The sequence below is a fragment of the Eriocheir sinensis genome, chromosome 30 (genome assembly GCF_024679095.1).
Source record: "Eriocheir sinensis breed Jianghai 21 chromosome 30, ASM2467909v1, whole genome shotgun sequence".
NCBI classification, from domain to species: Eukaryota; Metazoa; Arthropoda; class Malacostraca; order Decapoda; family Varunidae; genus Eriocheir; species Eriocheir sinensis.
Window position 1 is genome coordinate 14,540,989 of NC_066538.1, and position 27,500 is coordinate 14,568,488.

At 47.8% G+C, this 27,500-nt stretch overlaps 1 protein-coding gene across 2 annotated transcripts in view; it reads left to right on the forward strand.

The window, feature by feature from the left end:
* LOC127005609 (ninein-like protein) overlaps positions 1 to 27,500 on the forward strand; it is a 175,462-nt gene that overhangs the window by 69,573 nt on the left and 78,389 nt on the right. The gene's annotated exons all lie outside the window — the stretch shown is intronic.

Here is a 27,500-nt window from a genome sequence, read left to right on the forward strand (position 1 = left end):
GTCAAGGTTCAGGCGGAGGTGACGGTGCCGGCCGGGCTCCCCCTCGTGGACGCCCTCAGCCTTTCCTGCAGCACTGCGCGCTGCTGGGGGAGGGGGAAGCTCCGGCTGGCGAGGTATACCTTCCCCCGCCGCTACTGGGTGTCCTGCCAAGGACAGCAGGTGTGCAGGTCCAAGGAGCTGCGGAAGCTGCCCTGGGCCAAGCTGAACAAGGAGGACGCCAGCACTGCCGTCAAGGTGAAGTGCATCCTCCGCGGGGCGCCCGTGTTTGCGGCCACCGTGCCCCTCGCCCGTCTGCTGGCCCTCGGGGAGGGGGCTGCGAGGGGAGGCGCAGCCCTCCTGCTCTTCTCGCTGGCAGGCGGTGAGGACGCGGTGGCGGAGCGCGGGGCCGCCTACACCACCCTGTCGTGCAGCGGGAGGCTGTGCGGCAGCGGCGGTAACACGGAGGAGGACGGCGGCCAGGGGGACGCCGAGTGTCACAGTCACTGGGAGGATGACTGCGGCGCGCCGGCCAGCCCTGGCACCCAGCAGCTTGTTGAGGCTCAGCAGCAGCAGCATGCCCCCGCCCATTGTGGGGGCGATGACCTGCCTCCTGAGAGCGAGGCCCCAGCCACGGCCAGTCTGGCCCTAGGTGTGGATGACCGCCCGCTGGCTCACCCAGCAGAGGGGCCCTCGGCATCCAGCGGCACCAGGAGCCACAGACACTTGACTGCCGTTGAGCTGTGGTGTCCTGTATGGCAGACACCAACCTGCGAAATGGAAGCCAGAGCCAAGGCTGACGCACACCTGCCATCGGCCCGTGTCCCGGCCTTTGTGCCAGAGCCTCAGCCCGTCACGGTAAGCCTTCCAGACTGTTCCCAGATCTTTGCAGTGCCAAGAGTGTACTGCGCGGACCCGTCGGCCAGTACTCAGGATACGGAGGTGCCAGAAGTTGACTTGGGGGAGTCAGCAACTCTGGCACTCTACCGCGAGTTGCACAAGGACGATCCTGAGCCTGAGCCTTTCGTAGGGCAGGACTCGGCAGCACCGCAGACGGAGTTGGGGGACCTACCGTCTCTGGAATTCTACGATGCCGTTCCGGAGCCTGAATCTTCCGCAGAGGTCCCACCGCCCAGCGCCCAGGAACGTGAGGCAGCAGCAGCAGAGGACTTTGCGCCGGGAGTCCAGGAAGAGGAGGAGTCCCTAGGGCGCGGGGAGCTCTGGGGAGGCGCCATCCTGGACGGCCTGGCAGTACTGCACATGGTCGGGTACTGCCTCTTCATCCTCTACACGTTCTGGTCGTAACATCGCAGGGCCTGGCGGTGACGCAGTACAGGCACGGGAGCCGTCAGGAGCCACGCCCAGTCCACGCCGGAATTTCTTGACCCACTACCGGGGTGGGGGGGCGTGCTCTCGCTCCTTCCTTCTCCTGGCGGCCTCTCCAGCATTACCTTCACGCCACCCCCGTTGAGCGGCACTTCCTGAGGTGACCGTCGCTCGCCTGCTATCACATCCTGTCACCGGGTGAAGGACTCTTCACTTTCTTCTCAATTTCTTAAACTACATTACTCCGTTATCTCTCTCTCTCTCTCTCTCGGTTAACTTGTCTAGTACGATTAACTCGTGCATTCTTCATTACTATTATTATCATTATTATTGTACATTTTTTGTGTCTTGGTCTGTCTTTCTCTCTCTCTTGTTTTAAGTTGGTCCGTCCGTCTCCCTGTTTTCTCTTAATTTTCTTTTTTTACATCAACGGAAGCACTATATATAAAAGGTGGAAAAACATAAACGTTATGTTACCCTTGACACGTTTTCCTGCAAAGTGAAGTTATTTGAGTGGCCAAAAGAGAAGGTCAGTTTCGGTTTGAGAGGCGTCTCGATACTCCGCTCATGAAAGAGTTCAAGTCGTAGGCAGGAGGAAATACCGACCAAGGAAGTCTGCACTAAGTATTAAGTGGCCCCGGAGCCGACCAAGGAAGTCTGCACTAAGTATTAAGTGGCCCCGGAGCCTGGCACCCATCCACATCTGATATTATCAGCCGTTCGGACAGTACTCCACTGAGATGTGGATTTGGAGCGGAGCTTCTCCAGATTTCAGAAAGGAGCTCGATGGTCGTTTGCATTATCCTCGACGTCCTCAGCGAGACCTCTGACACACCTCTCCTTATCCATCCTCGGAAGAGTTCTCGTCCTTCGTGAGTGTCCTGTATAGGTCCTGCGGCCGTGTGGTAAGACAAATATAGTAACTATATTTTAGCTTCTATAATCAGTATCGTATGTTTAGGACTCAACAAGGCCCTGTAATTTTGGAAAATGCCATATTTATAGGAGTGGTTCCAATACTCTAATGAGTGGCCTGCATGTGTCTTTCGCAAGCCCTATGTGCCATTATTATCGTCAATAGTAACGATATTCCTGTCTGATGTATGTAAGAAATAAAGAAACTTCTTTAAGATGCAAAACATATTATTAATGCACTAAATTCCTCAATTTAAAACACTGACGCTGACCACCTTGGAGCTCAAGCCAGCGTTCCAAGGTGTGTGTCTGAGTGCACAGTCTGACACGCATGTCACTGCCTGCATGTTGAAGGCCAGCTCGGCGTGGACCTGGACGGTATATTATTGCACCACTTCACTCTGCGGGAATGTTCCATGGGACATCACTCGGCACTTGAAAAATAAAAAATAAAAAATAAAAATAAAAATAAAACATGTATTGTACATGTCTGTGCAGATAACCAAAATCTCTTTTCATAAGTGTGTGATAAGGCTGTATGTCATTGTACACATTATGTCAATAGGCATCAAATGTAAGGTAGATTCATATTACCTGTCCCAACCCTTACGCCCAAAGAAAACCTCGGTGACTTGTGATTTCTATATAGTTTTGTTACATATCACACACACAAGCAAAACAAAAACTTAGGGCCAACTGCCGTGAAGGTTTTGCACTCAGAGGATTATGTCGACACGGGTGGTAATATTCAGGGACGTGGGCGTTATTTTATAAAAACAATATTTTAATAAGATGCTTAAGTTAGAGTAGCTACTATGTTAATATTTCATGTTTAAAAGGAAACATGTGAGAGGTTTTGTACCAATTATTTTTACCGTGATTGTATGAACCGTGTATGGAACCTTTACTGAGCTTAACTATAACTGTAACTGGCCGTAAATATGACCGTACCTAACCATGGATAACCGTAAATATGACCGTAACTATCTGTACATAACCGCAAATGACCTCAGAAGACCGTAACTAACTGTACATAACTGCAGCTGACCTCAGATGACCGTAACTATCTGTACATAACCGCAACCGACCGTAAAAGTGACCGTAACTAACTGTTCATAACCACAACTGACCGCCAGTGACCGTAACTTACTATACTTATCCACAACTGACCTAAATGATCAGAAGTTGACTGTATATATATATATATATATATATATATATATATATATATATATATATATATATATATATATATATATATATATATATATATATATATTTTTTTTTTTTAAAACAATGGTGGCAGCTCTAGGGCACAAAAAAAAGAACACAATAATAAAAAAAGCCCGCTACTCGCTGCTCCTAAAAAAGAAACAAAAGATGTGGCCGAAAGCCAGATCAAATACGGGAGGAGAGACTGATGTCCTGATACCCTCCTCTTGAAAGAGTTCAAGTCGTAGGCAGGAGGAAATACAGATGAAGGAAGATTGTTCCAGAGTTTACCAGCGTGAGGGATGAAAGAGTGAAGATGCTGGTTAACTCTTGCATAAGGGGTTTGGACAGTATAGGGATGAGCATGAGTAGAAAGTCGAGTGCAGCGGGGCCGCGGGAGGGGGGGAGGCATGCAGTTAGCAAGTTCAGAAGAGCAGTCAGCGTGGAAATATCGATAGAAGATAGAGAGGCAACATTGCGGCGGAATTTAAGAGGTAGAAGACTATCAGTATGAGGAGGAGAGCTGATGAGACGAAGAGCCTTAGCATCCACTCTGTCCAGAAGAGCTGTGTGAGTGGAGCCCCCCACACATGAGATGCATACTCCATACGAGGGCGGACAAGGCCCCTGTATATTGACAGCAACTGTGCAGGGGAGAAGAACTGGCGGAGACGGTACAGAACGCCCAGCCTCGAGGAAGCTGATTTAGTAAGAGATGAGATATGAAGTTTCCAGTTGAGATTTTGAGTTAAGGATAGACCGAGGATGTTTAGTGTTGAGGAAGGTGATAGCTGAGTGTTGTCAAAGAATAGGGGATAGTTGTTTGGAAGATTGTGTCGAGTGGATAGGTGGAGAAACTGTGTTTTTGAGGCGTTGAAGGACACCAGGTTCTTGCCCCAATCGGAAATAATAGTAAGGTCTGAGTCTAAGCGTTCTGCAGCCTCCAGCCTTGAGTCGTTAAGTTCCTGTATAGCCGCAACTGACCGCAAGTGACCGTAATTAACTGTACATAACCGTAACTGTCTGCAAAATTGACCGTAACTAACTGTACATAACCGCAAATGACCGAAACTAACTGTACATAACCGCAACTGACCGCAAATTTGACCGTAACTAACTGTACATAACCGCAAATGACCGTAACTAACTGTACATAACCGCAACTGACCGCAAATTTGACCGTAACTAACTGTACATAACCGCAAATGACCGCAAATGTGACCGTAACTAACTGTACATAACCGCAAATGACCACAAAAGTGACCGTAACTAACTGTATATAACCGCAAATGACCGTAAAAAACTGTACATAACCGCAAATGATCGTAACTAACTGTACATAACCGCAAATGACCGTAACTAACTGTACATAACCGCAACTGACCGTAACTAACTGTACATAACCGCAAATGACCGTAACTAACCCTACATAACCGCAAATGACCGTAGCTAAACGTACATAACCGCAAATGACCGTAGCTAAACGTACATAACCGCAAATGACCGTAACTAAACAAACATAACCGCAAATGACCGTAGCTAACCGTACACAACCGCAACTGACCACAAATAACCGTCACTAACCAAAACTATACCCGAACTTCAAACAAACATCGCACCTGACCTCACATACGGGCGTCAAATCATTAATGGAAGTATAGACGTCAGCGGCCCTTCCCAGCGCGCCGCCCCGATACAAATAAGCAAGAGGCGCTGTACTAATTCAGTGTCTTGGCTGCCGAGGTGACGGAGGCTGTGAAGGGGAACGAACGACAGCGGCAAAGACTCGTGAAATACCCACATCCCGGCGCGTTAGACAAAGGGGGAGAGAGTACATGGAAAGGGAGGGAGATGAGGAGCATAAGAAGGAGAAGGGAGTGTTGCAGCAGAAAGAGAGGAAGAGAAAGGAAGAGAAGGTAGGAAAAGGAGGAGGAGAAACAAAAGAAAGGAAGAAAGGGAATGGTGGAGCAGAAAGAGAGGAAGAGAAGGAAGGAAAAGGGGACAGGAGAAAGAAAGGAAAGGAAGAGAGGGAAATAATGGAGAAGGAGGAAAGGAAGAGGAGAGAGAAGGAAAAGTAAGGAAGAGAAGGGAATGGTGGAGCAGAAAGAGAGGAAGAGGAGGAGGAGGAGGTAGGAAAAGGGGGGAGGAGAAGGAAAAAGAAGGAAGAGAGGGAAATATTGGAGGAGAAAGAAAGGAAAAGGAGAGAGAAGGGAATGGTGGAGCAGAAAGAGAGGAAGAGAAAGGAAGAGGAGATAGGAAAAGGAGGAGGAGAAAGAAAAGAAAGGAAGAGAGAGGAATATTGGAGGAGAAAGAAAGGAAGAGGAGAGAGAAGGGAAAGAAAGGAAGAGAAGGGAAAGAAAGGAAGAGAAGGGAATGGTGAAGCAGAAAGAGAGGAAGAGAAGGTAGGAAAAGGGGAGAGGAGAAAGAAAAGAATGGAAGAGAGGGAAATATTGGAGGAGAAAGAGAGGAAGAGGAGAGAGAGAAGGAAAAGAAAGGAAGAGAAGGGAATCGTGGAGAAGAGAGAGAGGAAGAGGAGTAAAGGAAAGGTAGAAAGAAAGGACAGGAAGGGAGGAAGAGGAGGAGGGAAAAGGGGAAGGAGAAGGAAAAGAAAGAAGTTGGAGCAGAAAGGGAAGAAAAGGAGGAAAAGAAAGCAAGTACAGGAAAAAGGGAGAGGAGGAGGGAAAAGGCGGGAGGAGAAGGAAAAGAAAGGGAGAGAAGGAAATGTTGGAGCAAAAAGGGAGAAAGAGGAGGAAACGAAAGAAAGAGAAGAGAAGGAGGAAAAGGAGAAGGAAATTTTGGAGCAGAAAGGGAGAACGAGGAGGAAAAGGAAGATGAGAAGGGAGGGAGGAAGAGGAAAAGAAAGAAAAAGAAAGGAAGAGAGGGAAAAGAGGAGGAGAAAGAGAAGGAAGAGAAGAAGGAAGGAAGAGGGAAAGAAGGAGGAAAAGGAAAGGAAAAGAAGGGAATGGGAAGAAAGGAGGAAGAAAGAAAGGAAAGGAAGAGAGAAGGAAAAGAAGGAAGAGAAGGAAGGAAGGAAGGAAGCAGAAAGGGAGGAAGAGGAGGAGGAAGGAGGAAAGGAAGAGAAGGAAGGAAGGAAGGAAAAGGAAGGAGAAAGAAGGAAGGAGGAAAAGGAAGAGAAGGAAGGGAAGGAAGAGGAAAAGGAAGGAGAGAGAAGGAAGGAGGAAGAAAGAAGGGAAGGAAGGAGAAGAGGAAGAGAAGGAAGGAAAAGGAAGGAGAGAAGGAACAGGAAAGGAAGAGAGGGAAGGAAGGGAAGGAAGGAAGGAACAGGAAGGAGAAGGAACAGGAAGAGAAGGGAAGAAAGGAAGGGAAAAGGAAGGAGAGTAGGAAGAGGTAGGGAGGAAGTATAGGAAGAGAAGGGAAGGGAAGGGAAGGGAAGGGAAGGGAAGGAAGGAGAGAACAGAAAGGGAGGAAGGGGAGGAAAAGAAGGGCAGGAAGGAAGGGAAGGATGGAAGAGGAGAGGAAGAAGGGAAGGATAGGAAGGAAGGAAGAGAAGGAAGGAAGAGGAAAAGGAAGGAGAGTAGGAACAGGAAGGAGAAGGAAGAGAAGGAAGAGAAGGAAGGAAGGGAAGGAAGGAAAAGGAAGGAGAGTAGGAACAGGAAGGAAAGAAGAAGAGAAGGAAGGAAGGGAAGGAAGGAAAGGAGGAAGAACAGGAAGGGAGGAGGAGAAGGAAGGGAAGGAAGGAAAGGGAAGGAAGAGAAAGGGAGGAAGAGAGGAAGAGGAGAAGGAAGGAAGGAAGGGAAAGGAAGGAGAGAGGAACAGGAAGGAGGAAGTATAAGAAGAGAAGGGAAGAAGGAAGGGAAAAGGAAGGAGAGCAGGAACAGGAAGGGAGGAAGAGGAAGAGAAGGGAAGGAAGGAAGGGAAAAGGAAGAGGAGGAACAGGAAGGAGGAAGTATAGGAAGAGAAGGAAGGGAAGGAAGGAAGGAAGGAGAGGAACAGGAAGGAGGAAGTATAGGAAGAGAAGGGAAGGAAGGAAAGGAAGGAGAGTAGGAACAGGAAGGAGGAAGTATAGGAAGAGAAGGGAAGGAAGGAAGGGAAAGGAGGAAGAGGAACAGGAAGGAGGAAGTATAGGAAGAGAAGGAAGGGAAGGAAAAGAAGGAGAGAAAGGAAGGAAGGGAAAAGGAAGGAGAGTAGGAACAGGAAGGGAGGAAGTATAGGAAGAGAAGGGAAGGGAAGGGAAGGGAAGGGAAAAGGAAGGAGAGTAGGAACAGGAAGGGAGGAAGTATAGGAAGAGAAGGGAAGGGAAGGGAAAAGGAAGGAGAGTAGGAACAGGAAGGGAGGAAGTATAGGAAGAGAAGGGAAGGGAAGGGAAAAGGAAGGAGAGTAGGAACAGAAAGGGAGGAAGTATAGAAAGGGAAGGGAAGGGAAGGGAAAAGGAAGGAGAGTTGGAACAGGAAGGGAGGAAGTATAGGAAGAGAAGGGAAGGGAAGGGAAGGGAAGAGGAAGGAGAGAAGGAACAGGAATGGTGCGTGGCCAGCTGGTTGAGTTCTGTGGTCGTTCATCAAACGGCCGCAGAAAACGTTACTGCTATCCAGGTGCCAGACTGGACGACATCACCGCAGCGTGCGATGATGTCACGAGAAATGCCGACCGAAACCCCCTCTTTGTCATCCACGCGGGGACGAATGACGTAAAGACAACCCGTTCTGAGGAACTGCTTGAGAAATACCACCGCATGATCGAGAAGTATAAATGTAAAACGGATGCCAGTAACATCATAATCTCAGGAATCCTCCCGAGGGTCGGTGCCGAATCTAGCTTTTACAGTAAGGCCTTCAGCACAAACAACAGACTTCAGTCCCTTTGCTCACAAGAAAACGTCCAGTTCGTTAACTTGTGGAACAGTTTTTACTACGATTCAGACTTGTTCCTTCCTGATGGCATTCACTTAAACCCTGTTGGAGCAGCCCGTTTCGGGAGGCTGCTCTGTGACCAAGTGGCTCTTCGAAAGCCAAAAAACGCGGAGGCGAGAACACCAGCAGCTCCACCGTAAGGGAGAACTCAACCCGCAAAACCCCCGACTCGAATCACATTAAAGCTTGCTATGTAAACGCTCGCAGCCTATGTAACAAATTTGAAGACTTAGAAGTCCTTGCAGCTACAAATCATTATCACATCATCGGAGTCACAGAATCTTGGATAGACACTTCAAATAGAGATTTCATTACGGAATATAGATTACCGGGTTATACCATCTTTAGTCATGAAAGAGAGAACAGACAGGGTGGAGGCGTTATCTTTTATATCCACAACTCTCTCCATCCACGACCCGTGAAAACAGATATGTAGACACGGTCGTCATTGAAATTAAATATAAATCTCGTAAAATAGTAATTGGACTTATCTACAGACCGCCAAGTCAGACTCTTGAAATCGACCACGCATTAAGTGAATTATTATTAGAAACAAGTAGCAATTGCGAGGTAGTAAATGTTGGGGACTTTAACTTGCCAGTGAAAAGATGGGGTGAACCGTTGAACTCTCATACAGGGCTCGACCTGTACACAAATTTACTAGAAAGTGATTTACATCAACACGTTCAAGAACCGACTCGGGAAAATAATATACTTGACCTTATCTTTTCAACGACAGCTGATCTAGTTAACGAAGTAAATGTTGGTCCAATTTTTAGTTCTAGCGATCACCGAACAATCACATTCAGCATCAATATGAAAGAAAGTAAAGTAATTCCTCGTAAAGAAAAGGTGCCTGATTATCAGAGAGCGAATTTCGTAAGACTCCGATCAATTCTAAATAATTCTGACTGGACTGAAATCACGGCGGAAACAGATATTGATAAATCTTGGGGGGACTTCACCACAATATTGAACAATGCCATAAGCATATGCGTACCCTATCGTAACAGACGTTCAGCTTTTAAGAAGAAACCCAAATGGTGGAATAACGAAATTCAAAATAGCCTATCTCTTAAAAAACGCGTATACAGTAAATACATATCAACTCAGAGTGAGGCTGACAAACTAGAGTTGGACAGAATTCGCCGCGAAACCAAGAAATTAATAAAACGAAGCAAGAAAAATCTTGAAGAATATATAGCGGAAACGAGTAAATCTAATCCTAAAGAATTTTTTAGCTATGTAAATAATAAAAAGCCACTCACTTGTGGTATCGGACCGCTTGCTAATGATAATGGTAACCACACGAACGATGAAAATGAAATGGCTACAATCCTAAATAACTTTTTCGCATCCGTATTTACCGACGAAGATTGTTTATCATCTCAACCGCCGGAGGTTAGAAGGACCGAAAAGATGTTAAGTGGCGTGCTCATCGTAGAAAGTGACATTTTACGCACAATTGAAAAGATTAAAGTAAGCAAAGCTCCTGGTCTAGACAAAATTACCCCTAGGGTCTTAAAAGAAATCAAACATCAAATTTGTAAACCGCTCTCCCTCATATTCAATAAATCTTTAACAGCTGGAAAAGTTCCGTCGGATTGGAAACTTGCAAATGTCACACCAATTTTCAAAAAGGGGGACAAGTCTCATCCAGGAAACTATCGACCAATTAGCCTGACATCGATTGTTTGTAAGTTAATGGAGACTATCATTCGCGACAATATGGTGAAATTCCTCGAAAAAAATAATATAATAAATAATTCACAACATGGCTTCCGTAGTAAACGTTCGTGTTTAACTAACTAACTTGATTTTTTTCATTATATTTTTGAGGTGTTCAATGAAAGCAGATCAGTAGATATCATATATCTGGATTTTCAAAAGGCATTTGATAAGGTCCCCCACCAACGATTGCTCAGCAAACTATTGGCGCACGGTATCTCGGGTAACATTCATAATTGGCTTGTGGACTGGCTCTCTGAGCGGAAACAGAGAGTAGTTCTAAACGGTGTTACATCTAACTGGCTCGATGTCAGAAGCGGCGTACCTCAAGGATCAGTGCTTGGCCCCATCCTCTTCTTAATTTATGTTAATGATATCGATGATGGGCTCACTTGCAAAGTATCAAAATTTGCTGATGGCACAAAAATTGCTAGTAAAGTAACTGCGACACTCGACGAAGAAGCTTTACAATCAGATCTAGATCGACTTGCACGTTGGGCCAATCAATGGCAAATGAAATTAAACGTTGACAAATGTAAAGTGTTGCACATCGGAAAAAATAACAATTGCGTTCGGTACGTAATGAATGGCCAACAACTTTCTGCAGTAAGTAAAGAAAAGGATCTTGGAATCACTATATCAAGCGATTTAAAGCCCGGTCAGCATTGTTCAGAGGTAGTTAAAACTGCAAACAAATTGGTTGGCTTCATCGTACGAGTCTTTAATAATAAATCGGAAAAAGTAATATTAAAACTGTATAATTCGTTGGTTCGACCCCGTCTAGAGTACTGTGTACAGTTTTGGTCTCCCTACTACAGAAAAGACATAGAAACGTTGGAACGGGTTCAACGAAGAGTAACAAAGATGATTCCTAGGTTGAGAAATTTATCATATGAACAAAGGCTTAAAGAAGTAAATTTATTCAGTCTATCAAAACGAAGAATGCGAGGCGATCTAATATAAGTGTTTAAAATGTTTAACGGATTCAGTGATATTAATGCCGAAGATTACTTTACAATTGATCGATCAAATAGAACAAGAAGAAATCACAATTTGAAGATAAGTGGTAAAAGATTCTTGTCGCACGAAGCTAAACACTTCTTCTTCAATCGAGTTGTTAATGTTTGGAACTCTGCCCTGTGATGTTGATAGTACAACAGTTACGGCGTTCAAGAATAGATTAGACAAGTGTTTTGAATCCAACTAGCAACTAAGATATTACTCATTGTCGTAATAACGTTAAGTTCTTTCGAATACTGGTGTCCTTGTCCGCTTTTATCGCCCGGTTAATGGTAGTAGTAATGGTAGTTCTTTCCTCTTTCCTACATAATTTCCATGCAGTTTTTCCATGCTGCATGGTTCTCTTTCTTTTCCTGCCAGCTTTGGCTGGAGGGATGGGGGGGTAGGGAGGAGCCTTCGCCTTTGCTGTCCTTCATCTTCCACCTCTGATTAGATAGTTAGTGTAGCTTGTCACAAACAGCCTCGTAAGGACCAGCAGGTCTGCTGTTGTTTGTTCTTCCTTTGTGCTTCTTTGTATAGGAAGAGAAGGAAAGGGAAGGGAAGGGAAAAGGAATGAGAGTAGGAGAAGGAAGGGAGGAAGTATAGGAAGAGAAGGAAAGGGAAGGAAGGGAAAAGGAAGGAGAGTAGGAACAGGAAGGGAGGAAGTATAGGAAGAGAAGGGAAGGGAAGGAAGGGAAAAGGAAGGAGAGTAGGAACAGGAAGGGAGGAAGTATAGGAAGAGAAGGGAAAGGAAGGAAGGGAAAAGGAAGGAGTAGGAACAGAAGGGAGGAAGTATAGGAAGAGAAGGGAAAGGAAGGAAGGAAAAGGAAGGAGAGGAACACGAAGGAGGAAGTATAGGAAGAGAAGGGAGGAAGGAAAAGGAAGGAGAGTAGGATCAGGAAGGGAGGAAGTATAGGAAGAGAAGGGAATGGAAGGAAGGGAAAAGGAAGGAGAGTAGGAACAGGAAGGGAGGAAGTATAGGAAGAGAAGGGAAGGGAAGGGAAAAGGAAGGAGAGTAGGAACAGGAAGGGAGGAAGTATAGGAAGAGAAGGGAAGGAAGGAAGGAAAAGGAAGGAGAGTAGGAACAGGAAGGAGGAAGTATAGGAAGAGAAGGGAAGGAAGGAAGGAAAAGGAAGGAGAGTAGAACAGGAAGGAAGGAGGAAGTATAGGAAGAGAAGGAAGGGAAAAGGAAGGAGAGTAGGAACAGGAAGGAGGAAGTATAGGAAGAGAAGGAAGGGAAGGAAGGAAAAGGAAGGAGAGGAACAGGAAGGAGGAAGTATAGGAAGAGAAGGGGAAGGGAAGGGAAAAGGAAGGAGAGTAGGAACAGGAAGGGAGGAAGTATAGGAAGAGAAAGGAAGGGAAGGGAAGGGAAAAGGAAGGAGAGTAGGAAAAGGAAGGGAGGAAGTATAGGAAGAGAAGGAGGGAAGGAAGGAAAAGGAAGGAGAGGAACAGGAAGGAGGAAGTATAGGAAGAGAAGGGAAGGAAGGAAGGAAAAGGAAGGAGAGGAACAGGAAGGAGGAAGTAGGAAGAGAAGGATGGGAAGGAAGGAAAAGGAAGGAGAGAGGAACAGGAAGGGAGGAAGTATAGGAAGAGAAAAGGAAGGAAGGGAAGGGAAGGAAGGAAGGAGAGAGGAACAGGAAGGGAGGAAGAGGAAGAGAAGGAGGGGAAGGAAGGAAAAGGAAGGAGAGTAGGAACAGGAAGGGAGGAAGTATAGGAAGAGAAGGGAGGGGAAGGGAAGGGAAAGGAAGGAGAGAGGAACAGGAAGGAGGAAGATAGGAAGAGAAGGGAGGGGAAGGGAAGGGAAGGGAAAAGGAAAGAGAGTAGGAACAGGAAGGGAGGAAGTATAGAAAGGGAAGGGAAGGGAAGGGAAGGGAAAAGGAAGGAGAGGTGGAACAGGAAGGGAGAAAGTATAGGAAGAGAAGGGAAGGGAAGGGAAAAGGAAGGAGAGTAGGAACAGGAAGGGAGGAAGTATAGGAAGAGAAAGGAAGGGAAGGGAAGGGAAGGGAAAAGGAAGGAGAGTAGGAACAGGAAGGGAGGAAGTATAGGAAGAGAAGGGAAGGGAAAAGGAAGGAGAGTAGGAACAGGAAGGGAGGAAGTATAGGAAGAGAAGGGAAGGGAAGGGAAGGGAAAAGGAAGGAGAGAAGGAACAGGAAGAGAGGAAGTATAGGAAGAGAAGGGAAGGGAAGAGGAAGGAGAGTAGGAAGAGGAATGGAGGAACTAAAGGAAGAGAAGGGAAGGAAGGAAGAAGGAAGGAGAGTTGGAACAGGAAGGAGGAAGATAGGAAGAGAAGGAAGGGAAGGAAGGGAAAAGGAAGGAGAGGAACAGGAAGGAGGAAGTAGGAAGAGAAGGAAGGGAAGGAAGAGAAAAGGAAGGAGAGTAGGAACAGGAAGGGAGGAAGTATAGGAAGAGAAGGGAAGGGAAGGAAGGGAAAAGGAAGGAGAGTAGGAACAGGAAGGGAGGAAGTATAGGAAGAGAAGGGAAGGGAAGGAAGGGAAAAGGAAGGAGAGTAGGAACAGGAAGGGAGGAAGTATAGGAAGAGAAGGGAAGGGAAGGGAAAAGGAAGGAGAGTAGGAACAGGAAGGGAGGAAGTATAGGAAGAGAAGGGAAGGGAAGGAAGAGAAAAGGAAGGAGAGTAGGAACAGGAAGGGAGGAAGTATAGGAAGAGAAGGGAAGGGAAGGGAAGGGAAGAGAAAAAGGAAGGAGAGTATTAACAGGAAGGGAGAAAGTATAAGAAGAGAAGGGAAGGGAAGGGAAGGGAAAAGGAAGGAGAGCAGGAACAGGAAGGGAGGAAGTATAGGAAGAGAAGGGAAGGGAAGGGAAGGAGAGAGAACAGGAAGGAGGAAGATAGGAAGAGAAGGGAAGGAAGGAAGGAAAAGGAAGGAGAGTAGGAACAGGAAGGAGGAAGTATAGGAAGAGAAGGGAAGGAAGGGAAGGAAAGGAAGGAGAGGAACAGGAAGGAGGAAGTAGGAAGGAAGGAAGGAAGGGAAGGAAGAGAAGGAGAGTAGGAACAGGAAGGAGGAAGGAGGAAGAGAAGGAAGGGAAGGAAGGGAAAAGGAAGGAGAGTAGGAACAGGAAGGAGGAAGTATAGGAAGAGAAAGGAAGGAAGGAAGGAAGGAAAAGGAAGGAGAGAGGAACAGGAAGGAGGAAGTATAGGGAAGAGAAAGGAAGGAAGGAAGGAAGGGAAAAGGAAGGAGAGAGGAAACAGGAAGGAGGAAGATAGGAAGAGAAGGGAGGGAAGGAATGGAAAAGGAAGGAGAGTAGGAACAGGAAGGAGGTAGAAGAGAAGGGAAGGGAAGGAAGGAAGGGAAGGAGAGTAGAACAGGAAGGGAGGAAGACAGGGAAGAGAAGGAAGGAAGGGAAGGGAAAAGGAAGGAGAGGAAACAGGAAGGAGGAAATATAGGAAGAGAAGGAAGGGAAGGGAAGGAAAAGGAAGGAGAGTAGGAACAGGAAGGGAGGAAGTATAGGAAGGGAAGGGAAGGGAAGGGAAGGGAAGGGAAGGAGAGTAGGAACAGGAAGGGAGGAAGTATAGGAAGAGAAGGGAAGGGAAGGGATGGGAAAAGGAAGGAGAGTAGGAACAGGAAGGGAGGAAGTATAGGAAGAGAAGGGAAGGGAAAAGGAAGGAGAGTAGGAACAGGAAGGGAGGAAGTATAGGAAGAGAAAGGAAGGAAGGAAGGAAGGAAAAGGAAGGAGAGAGGAACAGGAAGGAGGAAGTATAGGAAGAGAAGGGAAGGAAGGGATGGAAAAGGAAGGAGAGAGGAACAGGAAGGGAGGAAGTAGAAGAGAAGGGAAGGAAAAGGAAGGAGTAGGAACAGGAAGGAGGAAGTATAGGAAGAGAAGGGAAGGAAGGGAAGGGAAAGGAAGGAGAGTAGGAACAGGAAGGAGGAAGATAGGAAGAGAAGGAAGGAAGGGAAGGAAGGGAAAAGGAAGGAGAGGAACAGGAAGGAGGAAGTATAGGAAGAGAAAGGAAGGGAAGGGAAGGAAAAGGAAGGAGAGTAGGAACAGGAAGGGAGGAAAGATCGGAAGAGAAGGAGGAAGGAAGGAAAAGGAAGGAGAGAGGAACAGGAAGGAGGAAGTATAGGAAGAGAAGGGAAGGGAAGAGGAAGGAGAGAAGGAACAGGAAGGGAGGAAATATAGGAAGAGAAGGGAAGGGAAGGAAGGGAAAAGGAAGAAGAGAAGGAACAGGAAGGGAGGAAGTATAGGAAGAGAAGGAAGGAAGGAAGGGAAAAGGAAGGAGTGTAGGAACAGGAAGGGAGGAAGTATAGGAAGAGAAGGGAAGGGAAGGAAGGGAAAAGGAAGGAGAGTAGGAACAGGAAGGGAGGAAGTATAGGAAGAGAAGGGATGGGAAGGTAAGGTAAAGGAATGTGTGTAGGTACAGGAAGGGAGGAAGTATAGGAAAGGAAGGGATGGGAAGGAAGGAAAAGGAAGGAGAGAGGAACAGGAAGGAGGGAAGTAGGGAAGAGAAAGGAAGGGAAGGGAAGGGAAGGGAAAAGGAAGGAGAGTAGGAACAGGAAGGGAGGAAGTATAGGAAGAGAAGGGAGGGGAAGGAAGGGAAAAGGAAGGAGAGTAGGAACAGGAAGGGAGGAAGTATAGGAAGAGAAGGGAAGGGAAGGGAAGGGAAAAGGAAGGAGAGTAGGAACAGGAAGGGAGGAAGTATAGGAAGAGAAGGGAAGGGAAGGGAAGGGAAAAGGAAGGAGAGGTGGAACAGGAAGGGAGGAAGTATAGGAAGAGAAGGGAAGGGAAGGAAGAGAAAAGGAAGGAGAGTTGGAACAGGAAGGGAGGAAGTATAGGAAGAGAAGGGAAGGGAAGGGAAGGGAAAAGGAAGGAGAGTAGGAACAGGAAGGGAGGAAGTATAGGAAGAGAAGGGAAGGGAAGGAAGAGAAAAGGAAGGAGAGTAGGAACAGGAAGGAGGAAGAAGGAAGAGAAGGGAAGGGAAAAGGAAGGAGAGAGAACAGGAAGGAGGAAGTAGAAGAGAAGGGAAGGGAAGGAAGGAAAAGGAAGGAGAGAAGGAACAGGGAAGAGAGGAAGGGAAGAGAAGGAAGGGAAGGAAGGGAAAGGAAGGAGAGTAGGAACAGGAAGGAGGAAGTATAGGAAGAGAAGGGAAGGAAGGAAGAGAAAGGAAGGAGAGTAGGAACAGGAAGGAGGAAGTATAGGAAGAGAAGGGAAGGAAGGAAGAGAAAAGGAAGGAGAGGTAGGAAGGAGGAAGTATAGGAAGAGAAGGGAAGGGAAGAGGAAGGAGAGTAGGAACAGGAAGGGAGGAAGTATAGGAAGAGAAGGGAAGGGAAGGGAAAAGGAAGGAGAGTAGGAACAGGAAGGAGGAAGTAGGGAAGAGAAGGGAAGGAAGGAAGGAAAAGGAAGGAGAGGAACAGGAAGGGAGGAAGTATAGGAAGAGAAGGGAAGGGAAGGAAGAGAAAAGGAAGGAGAGTAGGAACAGGAAGGGAGGAAGTATAGGAAGAGAAGGGAAGGGAAGGAAGGGAAAAGGAAGGAGAGTAGGAACAGGAAGGGAGGATGTATAGGAAGGGAAGGGAAGGGAAGGGAAAAAGGAAGGAGAGAACAGGAAGGGATGAAGTATAGGAAGAGAAGGAAGGGAAGGGAAGGAGAGAGGAACAGGAAGGAAGGAGGAAGAAGAGGAAGGAAGGAAGGAAGGGAAAAGGAAGGAGAGTAGGAACAGGAAGGAGGAAGTAGGAGAAGGAAGGGAAGGGAAGGGAAAAGGAAGGAGAGTAGGAACAGGAAGGAGGAAGTACAGGAAGGAAGGGAAGGAAGGGAAGAGAAGGAGAGTAGGAACAGGAAGGAGGAAGTATAGGAAGAGAAGGAAGGAAGGAAGGAAAAGGAAGGAGAGGAACAGGAAGGGAGGAAGTAGGAAGAGAAAGGAAGGGAAGGAAGGAAGGGAAAAGGAAGGAGAGGAACAGGAAGGAGGAAGTATAGGAAGAGAAAGGAAGGAAGGAAGGAAGGGAAAAGGAAGGAGAGGAACAGGAAGGAGGAAGATAGGAAGAGAAGGGGGAAGGAATGGAAAGGAAGGAGAGTAGGAACAGGAAGGAGGAAGTAGGAAGAGAAGGGAAGGGAAGGGAAGGAAGGAGAGTAGGAACAGGAAGGAGGAAGTATAGGAAGAGAAGGAAGGAAGGGAAGGAAAAGGAAGGAGAGTAGGAACAGGAAGGAGGAAATATAGGAAGAGAAGGAAGGGAAGGGAAGGAAAAGGAAGGAGTAGGAACAGGAAGGAGGAAGTATAGGAAGGGGAAGGAAGGGAAGGAAGGAAGGAAGGAAGGAAGAGAGAGAAGGAACAGGGAAGGATATAGGAAGAGAAGGAAGGGAAGGGATGGGAAAGGAAGGAGAGGAACAGGAAGGGAGGAATAGGGAAGAGAAGGGAAGGAAAAGGAAGGAGAGAGAACAGGAAGGAGGAAGTATAGGAAGAGAAAGGAAGGAAGGGAAGGAGAGAGGAAGGAGAGTAGGAACAGGAAGGAGGAAGAGAAGGGAAGGGAAGGGATGGGAAAAGGAAGGAGAGGAACAGGAAGGAGGAAGTATAGGAAGAAGGGGAGGAGGGAAGGAAGGAGAGAGGAAACAGGAAGGGAGGAAGTATAGAAGGAAGGAAGGGAAGGAAAAGGAAGGAGAGTAGGAACAGGAAGGAGGAAGTATAGGAAGAGAAAGGAAGGAAGGAAGGAAGGAAAAGGAAGGAGAGTAGGAACAGGAAGGAGGAAGGTAGAAGAGAAAGGAAGGGAAGGAAGGAAGGAAAAGGAAGGAGAGTAGGAACAGGAAGGAGGAAGAGAAGGGAGGGAAGGAAGGAAAAGGAAGGAGAGTAGGAACAGGAAGGGAGGAAGTATAGGAAGAGAAGGAAGGGAAGGAAGGGAAAAGGAAAAGGAGAGAGGAGGAAGTATAGGAAGAGAAAGGAAGGAAGGAAGGAAGGAAAAGGAAGGAGAGTAGGAACAGGAAGGGAGGAAGTATAGGGAAGAGAAGGAAGGGAAGGAAGGAAAAGGAAGGAGTGTAGGAACAGGAAGGAGGAAGTATAGGAAGAGAAGGGAAGGAAGGAAGGAAGGAAGGAGAGAGGAACAGGAAGGGAGGAAGTATAGGAAGAGAAGGATGGGAAGGAAGGAAAAGGAAGGAGAGAGGAACAGGAAGGAGGAAGTAGGGAAGAGAAGGGATGGGAAGGAAGGAAAAGGAAGGAGAGAGGAACAGGAAGGAGGAAGTAGGAAGAGAAGGGAAGGGAAGGGAAGGGAAAAGGAAGGAGAGTAGGAACAGGAAGGAAGGAAGTATAGGAAGAGAAGGGAGGGGAAGGAACGGAAAAGTAAGGAGAGTAGGAACAGGAAGGGAGGAAGTATAGGAAGAGAAGGAGGGAAGGAAAGAAGGAAAAGGAAGGAGAGTAGGAACAGGAAGGAGGAATATAGGAAGAGAAGGGAAGGAAGGAAGGAAAAGGAAGGAGAGTAGGAACAGGAAGGAGGAAGAGGATGGGAAGAGAAGGGAAGGGAAGGAAGGGAAAGGAAGGAGAGGTGGAACAGGAAGGAGGAAGTATAGGAAGAGAAGGGAAGGAAGGAAGGAAAAGGAAGGAGAGTAGGAACAGGAAGGGAGGAAGTAGGAAGAGAAGGGAAGGAAGGGGAAAAGGAAGGAGAGAGGAACAGGAAGGAGGAAGTAGGAAGAGAAGGGAAGGGAAGGAAGGGAAAAGGAAGGAGAGTAGGAACAGGAAGGGAGGAAGTATAGGAAGAGAAGGGAAGGGAAGGGAAGGGAAAAGGAAGGAGAGTAGGAACAGGAAGGGAGGAAGTATAGGAAGAGAAGGGAAGGGAAGGAAGGGAAAAGGAAGGAGAGTAGGAACAGGAAGGGAGGAAGTATAGGAAGAGAAGGGAAGGGAAGGGAAGGGAAAAGGAAGGAGAGTAGGAACAGGAAGGGAGGAAGTATAGGAAGAGAAGGGAAGAGAAGGAAGGGAAAAGGAAGGAGAGTAGGAACAGGAAGGGAGGAAGTATAGGAAGGGAAGGGAAGGGAAGGGAAGAGAAGGAAGGGAAGAGGAAGAAGTGTAAGTAGAGGGAAAGAAGGGAGGACTTGGGAGGATATGCTTAGTGACCTATTAGAGTGTGGTGCCCCGAGGGCTGCGACACCACTCGCTCCAGTGTCATCATCTTCACCGGCAATATTTTCCGATGACAACAGCGGTATCGACCGCTAAAACACAACACGGACTCCAAGACATGATTGTCCCCACACGCACTGTTCATTTACCAACCTATACACAATTGTAATTGCCCATTAACGCACCCGCTTATCTCTCTAAGCCAAAACACAATCAACCGCGGCCAAAACACGATCAACCGCGGAACAAAATGTTATGAAAACAAAGCTGCGTCACCGCGTGAATTAAGCATGTCGGTTAGGTAGATTATTGTATGAGCTCGGTGTGAGTTTGATGTATGACTCACACGCCTGACGTATTACCCTCGCGATGTCTGTATGTATGTCTGCCTATATAAGAAGCATTTATTCAGGCTTGAACTCAGATCAACCAGCACTCTGTTCGTTGCTGGACACTCAGTTGTCCTTCCTCAGACAACATGGGTAGAACATTCATCTTTGCTACTGTGAGTATGGAGTAATGTGGTACCATAGAGGAAAGCGTATCTAACATATCTATTGTGTTCTATTATCTTAGTTTTACTTAGGATTATATTTCTATGATACTTTATTGTGTGAGTTTTTACTCAATATTATACCAGTGTTAACGTCAGTAACCAATAGTGAAAGAAAACCTGAAGACTCATTGAGTCTAGTAAGCCAGTCGCTGGTTTAAACAATATTTTTACCCTCTGTAATATTAAGTAGTATTAAGGTAGAATAAAATACATATAAGAAAGGCGACACCGTTTCATCACCCCATTTACGAACTCCTTTAAATACTCCTAAAGTACCAGAATTTTAAGTCAAGTGTCACTAATACAAACAGTGTGTCGTCTACCCTGTGTGCCCGGATTACGGGTTACAACAAGAGAGAGAGAGAGAGAGAGAGAGAGAGAGAGAGAGAGAGAGAGAGAGAGAGAGAGAGAGAGAGAGAGAGAGAGAGAGAGAATCACCCCTTTGCACAAACATTTACAGCTTATTACTAGCAGTCAGATTAGAGAAAAAGCACGTGGAAGAGGAGGAGGAGTAAGAGGATGAAGAGGAGGAGGAGGAGGAGGAGGAGGAGGAGGAAACATGGAAACATGGAATGACAGGCAACAGAAAGCCTATTGGCTCATTACGAGGTTGCCTGCTGTAGAGCCGTGATCTGCCTGACAGTCGCTTGGTGCCTGCAGAGCAGTTCAAGGCATTTCGGTGCGTATTTTCAGTTTACTCCTGTTGTCACGAAGTGACGGTCGATGCGATTTTTGAAGGAGTTGATGGTTTCTGCACTTACTACTTCAGCAGGGAGGTCGTTCCAATGGCGTATGACTCGGTTAGAGAAGAAACTCCTATACCGATGTCCGTGTTGCATCGCTTCGCTTGAATGGGCAGGCCGGTGTTTCTAGTTCTTGAGTTGGTCTGAAGCTCAAAGAGCTTGGAGTGGTCGACGTTACTGAAGTTCTTTAGGTACTTGAAGACCTGAATCATATCCCCCCGCAGGCGTCTCTTTTCCAGCGTGAAGAGGTTAAGTCGCCTGAGTCGTTCTTCATACGGCAAGGCTCTCAAGGGTGGAATCATCTTCGTAGCGCGTCGCTGGATCCTTTCTAATAATTCAATGTCTTTTCTGTAATTAGGGGACTAGAATTGTACCGCATACTCGAGGTGAAGTCTTACCATTGGTTATATTAGAATAACATTACTTCCGGCGTCTTGCATTCGAAGCTTCTTGATATAAACCCAAGCATAGTGTTGGCTTTGTTATATGCTTTTTTACAGTGTTTTGCTGGTTTTAGGTCACTGCTGATAGTGACGCCAAGATCCGATTCCTCCTGCACGACCTGCAGAGGATTCTCTTGCATGTTGTATGTGTGGTTACTGTTTCTGGAACCAAAGTGCATGACTTTGCATTTGTCAACGTTGAACGACATTTGCCACTTTTCGGACCACTGGATGATCTGGTCAAGGTCCTTTTGGATGACTTCACACTTTAGTGTCGTTCGCAAACTTTGATAGGGAGGATTTCAATCCCGCTTCCAAGTCATTGATGTATATGATAAAGAGACAGCACCGACCCCTGGGGAGGAGGAGGAGGAGGAAGAGGAGGGAAAAAAGGAAAATAGATAGAAAAAGAACAAAGAGAAATTGAAAAAGAAAAAAAAGATGTAGAAAAGAAGGAAAATAAATAGAAAAAGAAGGAAAATAAATGAAAAAGGAAGAGGAAGACAGGAGATGCATAATAACATACCTGACCGCACACACGCACGCACGCACGCAGGCACACTCCCCACCTCACCGCCGAACACGCTCACGGGGGGTAAAGTGTGTCAGCAGGTGTGCGTCAGGTGTGGGAGGCAGTAATCAACACTAACGAGGGCTTCCTAACACGGGATCCAACACTCTAAAACCTTCCCTAGACTCACTTCGTTTTACATACTTTTTTTTTTATTTACTTCTGCTATCTGTTTTCTTCTCCCTCTCTCTCACACTTCTCTTTCCTTTATCTTTTCTGCCTTATTGTGTCTCCTTGTTATTCCATCCTTCCTTAGTCTCCCGTCTCTCCCTCTTTCTTTTCTCTCCACTCTTCTCTTCCTCCCGTTCACTCTGTTTTTCTTCGTCTTTTTCCCGTTTTGCTTCCTCCCCCGTTCGTCTGTCCCTCTCTCTCTCTCTCTCTCTGTTCCTTCCCTTCTCCCTTTCTTTCTTCGTCTTTCTCCCTTCTTCTGTCTTCTTTCTATCTCCCTTTTCACTGTCTTTCGTTGCTCCCTCTTCTCCCTTCCCTTTCTTTCTTCATATTTCTCCCTTTTTCTGTCTCCTTTCTATCTCCCTTTTCACTGTCTTTAGTTTATCCCTCTTCTCTCCCTTCCCCTTCTTCCTTCATCTTTCTCCCTTCTTCTGTCTCCTTTCTATCTCCCTTTTCACTGTCTTTCGTTTCTCCCTCTTCTCCCTTCCCCTTCTTCCTTCATCTTTCTCCCTTTTTCTGTCTCCTTTCTATCTCCCTTTTCACTGTCTTTCGTTTCTCCCTCTTCTCCCTTCCCCTTCTTCCTTCATCTTTCTCCCTTCTTCTGTCTCCTTTCTATCTCCCTTTTCACTGTCTGTCGTTTCTCCCTCTTCTCTCCTTCCTTTTCTTTCTTCATCCTTCTTCCTCTCCTTCTGTCTCTCCCTTTATTCCTCTTCCACTTTCTCTCTCCTCCTCACCTCCTTCCCATTCTTTCTTCGTTTTTCTTCCTCCCTCCTTCTTTATTATCCTTTCCTCCATTCCTTCTTCGTTTTTCTTCCTCCCTCCTTCTTTATTATCCTTTCCTCCATTCCTTCTTCGTTTTTCTTCCTCCCTCCTTCTTTATTATCCTTTCCTCCATTCCTTCTTCGTTTTTCTTCCTCCCTCCTTCTTTATTATCCTTTCCTCCATTCCTTCTTCGTTTTTCTTCCTCCCTCCTTCTTTATTATCCTTTCCTCCATTCCTTCTTCGTTTTTCTTAGTCCCTTCTTCTTTTTTATCCTCTCCTCCTTCTATATTGTCTTCGTTTCTCCCTCTTCTCTATTCCCTGGTTTTTCTCTTCTTCTATTCTTTCTTCGTCTTCTTCCTTTTCTTCTTATTCCCTCGTTTATTCCCTTTTCCAGTCTTTCGTCTCTTCTTTTTCCTGATTTCTCTCTCATCTCTCTCTTCATTTTCTCTCTCTCTCTCTCTCTCTCTCTCTCTCTCTCTCTCTCTCTCTCTCTCTCTCTCTCTCTGTTTCTTCCCTTCTCCCTTTTTTCTTCATTTTCTCCCTTTTTCTGTCTTCTTTCTATTCCCCTTTTCACTGTTTTTCGTGTCTACCTCTTTCTCTGTCCCTTGTTTCTCCCTCTCCCTTCTTCCTCCTCTTCCTTTTTCGTCTCCCTTTCTTGTTTATTCTTTCTCCACAGTCTTCTATCTCTCCCTTTCCTCTCTCCTCCTTCCCCTCCCATTCTTTCTTCATCTTTTTCCTTTCCTTCTATCTCCTCTTTTATCATTCCCCTGTCACTGTCCTCTGTTTCTCCCTCTTCTTTCTATTCCTCTTCATTCCTCCCCAATTCCTTCTCCCTCTCCCTCTCCCTTCCACAGTTTTCATCTCTCTCCTCCTCCTCCTCCTCCTCCTCCGCACCCTCTCTCTCCCTCACGTCGCTTCCTATTGAGCAAAAGTTTGAGGATAAATCGTAATAGTTTCCTCACTTTATAGATCATTATGTGGCGTTTGTGATTTTTTGGGGGGTATAAAGAGGGAGAAAGAGGGGGAAAAGGAAGGGAGATTAGGGAAGGGAGGCGAAGGGAGAAAGAGAAGGAAAAGAAAGGAAGGTTAGGGAAAGGAAGGTGAAGGGAGGAGGAGGAGGAAAAGAAAGGAAAGTTAGGGAAAGGGAGGAGGAGGAGGAAAAGAAAGAATGGTTAAGGAAGGGAAGGGAGAAAGAGGAGGAAAAGAAAGGGAGGTTATTGTAGGGAAGGGGAAGGGAGGAAGAGGAGGAAAAGGAAGGGAGATTAGGGTAGGGAAGGGGAAGGGAGGAGGAGGGGGAGGAAAAGGAAGGGAGATTAGGGAAGGGAAGGGAGGAGGAGGAGGAGGAGGAGGAGAAAAAGAAAGGAAGGGAGATTAGGGAAAGAAAGGGGCAGGAAAAGGAAGGAGATTAGGGAAGGGAAGGGGAAGGAGGAAGAGGAGGAAAAGGAAGGAGATTAGGAAAGGAAGGGCAGGGAAAAGAGGAGGAAAAGGAAGGAGATTAGGGAAGGGGAAGGGAGGAGGAGGAGGAGGAGGAAAAGGAAGGGAGATTAGGGAAGGGAAGGGAGGAGGAGGAAAAGGAAGGGAGATTAGGGAAAGGAAGGGAAGGGAGAAAGAGGAGGAAAAGGAAGGGAGATTAGGGAAGGGAAGGGGAAGGGAGGAAGAGGAGGAAAAGGAAGGGAGATTAGGGTAAGGAAGGGGAAGAGAGGAAGAGAAGGAAAAGGAAGGGAGATTAGGAAAGGGAAGGGGCAGGGAAAAAGCGGAGGAAAAGGAAGGGAGATTTGGGAAAGGAAGGGGAAAGGAGGAGGAAGAGGAGGAAAAGGAAGGGAGATTAGGGAAGGGAAGGGGAAGGGAGAAGGAGGAAAAGAAAGGAAGACTAGGAAAGGGAAGGGGAAGGCAGAAAGGGGAGGAAAAGGAAGGGAGATTAGGGAAGGGAGGAGGAGGAGGAGGAGGAGGAGGAGGAGGAGGAGGAGGAGGAGGAGGAAAAGGAAGGGAGATTAGGGAAAGGAAGGGGCAGGGAGAAAGAGGAGGAAAAGGAAGGGAGATTAGGGAAGGGAAGGGGAAGGGAGGAAGAGGAGGAAAAGGAAGGGGGAGTAGGAAAGGGAGGAGGAGGAGGAGAAGGAAGGGAGATTAGGGAAGGAAGGAAGGAGGAAGAGGAGAAAGAGGAGGAAAAGGAAGGGAGTTTAGGGAAGGGAAGGGGAAGGGAGGAAGAGGAGGAAAAGGAAGGGGGATTAGGAAAGGGAGGAGGAGGAGGAGAAGGAAGGGAGATTAGGGAAGGAAAGGGGAAGGGAGGAAGAGGAGAAAAAGAAAAGAAGGTTAGGCAAGGGAGGAAGAGGAGGAAAAGGAAGGGAGATTAGGGAACGGAAGGGGAAGAGAGAAGGAGAGGAAAAGAAAAGAAGGTTAAGGAAGGAAGGGGAAGGGAGAAAGAGGAGAAAGGAAGGGAGATTAGGGTAGGGAAGGAGAAGGGAGGAAGAAAAGGAAAAGGAAGGGAGATTAGGAAAGGGAAGGGGAATGGAGGAAGAGGATGAAAAGGAAGGGAGATTAGAGAAGGGAAGGGGAAGGGAGGAGGAGGGGGAGAAGAAAGGAAGGTTAGGAAAGGGAAGGGGAAGGGAGAAAGAAGAGGAAAAGAAAGGAAGGTTAGGGAAGGGAAAGGGAAGGGAGGAGGAGGAGGAAAAGGAAGGGAGGAGGAGGAGGAAGAGGAGTAAAAGAAAGGTTAAAGAAGGGAAGGGGAATGGAGGAAGAGGAGGTAAAGAAAGAAAGGGAGAGGAAGGGAGAAAGAGAGGGAGAACGAAGGAAGATTAGAGAAGGGGAAGGGAGAAAGAGGAGGAGGAAAAGAAAGAAAGGTAAGGGAAGGAATAGTGGAACAGGAAGAGAGGAAGTGTAGGAAGGGAAAGGAAGGGAAAGGGAAGAAATGTTGGATCCGAAAAGGAGGAAGAGGAGGAAGACAAGGAAGGAAGGAAGTGCCGGAAGGAAGGGAAAGGGAAGAAATGTTGGATCCGAAAAGGAGGAAGACGAGGAAGGCAGGAAGTGCCGGAAGGAAGGGAAAGGAAAGGAATGTAAGAACAGGAGAGGGATAAAACTAAGAGGAATGGAGGAATGAAGAGCGCAATGGAGGAGAACGATCCGCTGTGGCGACCCCTGACGAGAGCAGCCGAGAGAAGAAGAAGAAGAAGAAGAAGAAAAAAAAAAAAGTTGATATAATCCTCTGCAGTGCAAAACCTTCATGGCGGTTGGCCCTAAATTTTTGCATTGCTTGTGTGTGTGATATGTAACAAAACTATATAGAAATCACAAGTCACCGAGGTTTTCTTTGGGCGACAGGTTGGGACAGGTAATATGGACCCACCTTACATTGATTTTATGTGTATTTACACAATATGTGTATTTACACAATATGTACACTGCCGTACAGAACTGACCCCTAAATCCTTGCCGGAGGAGGAGTACGGGGGTGACCTTGGGAGGCAAGGCCCGCAGCCTCCAGCCAACAAGTCAGTCCGCATCACTCGCCTCGCCTCGCACATTTTATTATTACTTGCAAAGAACATTACATCACGATGGGACAAACGTCATCGCAGGTCAAGGTTCAGGCGGAGGTGACGGTGCCGGCCGGGCTCCCCCTCGTGGACGCCCTCAGCCTTTCCTGCAGCACTGCGCGCTGCTGGGGGAGGGGGAAGCTCCGGCTGGCGAGGTATACCTTCCCCCGCCGCTACTGGGTGTCCTGCCAAGGACAGCAGGTGTGCAGGTCCAAGGAGCTGCGGAAGCTGCCCTGGGCCAAGCTGAACAAGGAGGACGCCAGCACTGCCGTCAAGGTGAAGTGCATCCTCCGCGGGGCGCCCGTGTTTGCGGCCACCGTGCCCCTCGCCCGTCTGCTGGCCCTCGGGGAGGGGGCTGCGAGGGGAGGCGCAGCCCTCCTGCTCTTCTCGCTGGCAGGCGGTGAGGGCGCGGTGGCGGAGCGCGGGGCCGCCTACACCACCCTGTCGTGCAGCGGGAGGCTGTGCGGCAGCGGCGGCAACACGGAGGAGAACGGCGGCCAGGGGGACGCCGAGTGTCACAGTCACTGGGAGGATGACTGCGGCGCGCCGGCCAGCCCTGGCACCCAGCAGCTTGTTGAGGCTCAGCAGCAGCAGCATGCCCCCGCCCATTGTGGGGGCCATGACCTGCCTCCTGAGAGCGAGGCCCCAGCCACGGCCAGTCTGGCCCAAGGTGTGGATGACCGCCCGCTGGCTTACCCAGCAGAGGGGCCCTCGGCATCCAGCGGCACCAGGAGCCACAGACACTTGACTGCCGTTGAGCTGTGGTGTCCTGTATGGCAGACACCAACCTGCGAAATGGAAGCCAGAGCCAAGGCTGACGCACGCCTGCCATCGGCCCGTGTCCCGGCCTTTGTGCCAGAGCCTCAGCCCGTCACGGTAAGCCTTCCAGACTGTTCCCAGATCTTTGCAGTGCCAAGAGTGTACTGCGCGGACCCGTCGGCCAGTACTCAGGATACGGAGGTGCCAGAAGTTGACTTGGGGGAGTCAGCAACTCTGGCACTCTACCGCGAGTTGCACAAGGACGATCCTGAGCCTGAGCCTTTCGTAGGGCAGGACTCGGCAGCACCACAGACGGAGTTGGGGGACCTACCGTCTCTGGAATTCTACGATGCCGTTCCGGAGCCTGAATCTTCCGCAGAGGTCCCACCGCCCAGCGCCCAGGACCGTGAGGCAGCAGCAGCAGAGGACTTTGCGCCGGGAGTCCAGGAAGAGGAGGAGTCCCTAGGGCGCGGGGAGCTCTGGGGAGGCGCCATCCTGGACGGCCTGGCAGTACTGCACATGGTCGGGTACTGCCTCTTCTTCCTCTACACGTTCTGGTCGTAACATCGCAGGGCCTGGCGGTGACGCAGTACAGGCACGGGAGCCGCCAGGAGCCACGCCCAGTCCACGCCGGAATTTCTTGACCCACTACCGGGGTGGGGGGGCGTGCTCGCTCTTCCTTCTCCTGGCGGCCTCTCCAGCATTACCTTCACGCCACCCCCGTTGAGCGGCACTTCCTGAGGTGACCGTCGCTCGCCTGCTATCACATCCTGTCACCGGGGTGGCGAAGGACTCTTTCTCACTTTCTTCTCACTTTCTTAAACTACATTACTCCGTTATCTCTCTCTCTCTCTCTCTCTCTATATATATATATATATATATATATATATATATATA